The 3,232-nt window shown below is 38.9% G+C and overlaps 1 pseudogene; it reads right to left on the bottom strand.

Annotated features, from left to right (window-relative positions):
* Window positions 1-1,989: 1,989 nt before the first annotated feature.
* Window positions 1,990-2,944, bottom strand: LOC144309980 (18S ribosomal RNA; annotated as a pseudogene).
* Between the last annotated feature and the right edge of the window lie 288 nt (window positions 2,945-3,232).

Below are 3,232 nucleotides of genomic sequence, written 5' to 3'. Positions count from 1 at the left end.
GAGGGATTCATATAGTTAGGGCTAGTGATAGAGCTAGAATGGGGGCTAGAATGAATATTGATATGGAGGATGTAAGTGGTCGTAGAGGTTCTTTTGTGAAGAGTTTTACTGCATCTGCGATTGGTTGAAGGAGGCCGTAGGGGCCTACGATATTAGGCCCTTTTCGAAGTTGTATGTAGCCTAAGACTTTTCGTTCAACGAGGGTGAGGAAGGCTACGGCAAGAAGGATTGGGATGATAAGAGAGATAATGTTGATAAAGAACATTTTGTTAGGGAGAGGAATTGAACCTCTGATAATAAAGGTTTAAGTTTTACGCAGTTACCGGGCTCTGCCACCCTAACAAAGCCCCTTTTCTCGGGCTTATGAGGAGATAAACTGGTTAGATTGAGTTGACTTCATCTATTAGTTTTAAGGCGCCTTTGTGAGGTAGGCCTTACATCCCTTGTCCTTTCGTACTGGGGGAGGTTATATAATAGATAGAAACCGACCTGGATTACTCCGGTCTGAACTCAGATCACGTAGGACTTTAATCGTTGAACAAACGAACCCTTAATAGCTGCTGCACCATTAGGATGTCCTGATCCAACATCGAGGTCGTAAACCCTATTGTCGATATGGACTCTTGAATAGGATTGCGCTGTTATCCCTAGGGTAACTTGTTCCGTTGATCAAAAATTATTGGATCAATAAGTGATGTTATATTTTGACTTGTGGGTCTAAATTTTAATCACTCGGGAGTTTTTTTATATTCCGAGGTCACCCCAACCTAAATTGCTAACCCACAATAATGGTGTAATGTTATGCCTTGTAGGTATTTAGTATCCATAAGTTTGGGTTAGTTAATTAAAGCTCCATAGGGTCTTCTCGTCTTATTGTGGCATTCCCGCCTCTTCACGGGAAGGTCAATTTCACTGATTGGGAATAAGAGACAGTTAAACCCTCGTGTGGCCATTCATACAAGTCCTTATTTAGAGAACAAATGATTATGCTACCTTTGCACGGTCAGGATACCGCGGCCGTTAAACAAGTGTCACTGGGCAGGCAGTGCCTCCAATACTAGAAATGCTGGAGGTGATGTTTTTGGTAAACAGGCGGGGTTTGTGTTTGCCGAGTTCCTTTTACTCCTTTTAATCTTTCCTTAAATGCATGCCTGTGTTGGGTTAACAATAGGGTAGATAAGTATTTCATTTTTGGGTTGATATTATCAGATTGTTAACTATCAGTGGTCTATCCGTTTCTGATATAAGCTTATGCGGGGAGAAAATAGTTCTTGTTACTCATACTAGCATTGTTGCTTCTATATTTAAATAGAATGGCCCAGGAGGTATAATTAGGAGTTGATGTAATATGATTGGGATTAAGTTATATTGTTTGTTGAGCTGGAACGCTTTCTCAATTGGTGGCTGCTTTTAAGCCAACTATGGTGATGTTAGTATATACTCTCTAATAAAGGTTGTATCCTGATTCTAAGAAGCTGTACCTTCTTAGACTATATTTTAAATTTACATTAAAATTTTGTTTTTTTTTAGGTAAATTTAAAGTTGAACTAAAATTCTGTTTGTGGGCAACCAGCTATCACCAGGCTCGTTAGGCTTTTCACCTCTACCCACAAATCTTCTCACTATTTTGCTACATAGATGAGTTGATCCTTTTAGATTGTTTATGGGTAGCTCGTCTGGTTTCGGGGAGCTTAGCTTAAGTTCTCTTTGTTAAGTCGTTTCTGGCTAGTTCATTATGCAAAAGGTAAAAGGGGTAATCTTTGCTGTTTAATACTGTTAAGATGTCTTTCATCATTCCCTTACGGTACTATCTCTATCGCTCCAATTAAAATTTCTATCTCCTATACTTTTATTATTTAACTAAATGTTTTACTTTATATGTCTGTGATACTTAAGTTTGGGGTTAGTTGGGCTAGCTTTTGTTCAAAGTGGTCATAAGTAATGAAATCTTCTGGGTGTAGGCCAGACGCTTTAGTTAAGCTACACTTTGATTAATCCAAGCACACCTTCCGGTATGCTTACCTTGTTACGACTTGTCTCCTCTTGTGTCTTAGTTAAGTTAATATGGTTATGGTTGTGTCTTATTACTTGAGGAGGGTGACGGGCGGTGTGTGCGTGCTTCATGGCCCTATTCAATTAAGCTCTCTATTCTTAATTTACTACTAAATCCTCCTTCAGTTTTTAATTTCATAAAAACGTTCGTGGAATGTTCTTGGGTAGAAAATGTAGCCCATTTCTTCCCACCCCATAAGTTACACCTTGACCTAACTTTTTTATGTAAAATGATTGTGCTTACTATTCTACCTTTTGAGGGTTTGCTGAAGATGGCGGTATATAGACTGAATTAGCAAAGGGTGGTGAGGTTTATCGGGGTTTATCGATTATAGAACAGGCTCCTCTAGAGGGATATAAAGCACCGCCAAGTCCTTTGAGTTTTAAGCTATTGCTAGTAGTCCTCTGGCGAATTATTTTGTTGTAAAATTATCTATGTTTAGGGCTAAGCATAGTGGGGTATCTAATCCCAGTTTGGGTCTTAGCTATCGTGTAGTCAGATTATTATAAAGTCACTTTCGTGGTCTATTTTATGGTAACTGTAGCTTTTTACGGCTTAGTTAAGTTTTAACTTTAGTGCAAAGGTATCTTAAACACGCTTTACGCCGTGGGCCTATTAGTTTGGGTTAATCGTATGACCGCGGTGGCTGGCACGAAATTTACCAACCCTTTTTAGTATGGCTTAGTCAAACTTTCGTTTATGGCTTAATTTTTATCACTGCTGTATCCCGTGGGGGTGTGGCTTAGCAAGGTGTTATGAGCTACTTAAGAGTGTGCTTGATACCTGCTCCTTTAGATCACTGCTGATTTTAAGGGCATTCTCACTGGGGCGTGGAGACTTGCATGTGTAAGTCTACTAAGAACTAATAGGAAGGCTAGGACCAAACCTTTGTGTTTATGGAGTCGTGCGACTCATCTTGGCATTTTCAGTGCCTTGCTTTATTAATTAAGCTACATTAACTTATACTGAAATTGTAGTGTGTATAATAAATAAAATACATAGTAAATATGAGAGGAAAAAAAAAGGGGATGCTATCTATAGATAGACCACGAGATCGAATGCGTGTAAGACTGTTGTGTTAAGTTAACTAGAGTAGCAATACATTTGTATACAATTTAAATAAAGCTTGTGAGTATTGTATGCACTTAGTCCTGTTTTTGGGGTTTGGCAGGACATAAA

This window comes from Canis aureus, unplaced genomic scaffold (genome assembly GCF_053574225.1).
Source record: "Canis aureus isolate CA01 unplaced genomic scaffold, VMU_Caureus_v.1.0 ptg000313l_RagTag, whole genome shotgun sequence".
Taxonomy (NCBI): domain Eukaryota; kingdom Metazoa; phylum Chordata; class Mammalia; order Carnivora; family Canidae; genus Canis; species Canis aureus.
Note: the sequence above shows the minus strand (reverse complement) of the source record. Positions and strands in the feature narration are given on the sequence as shown.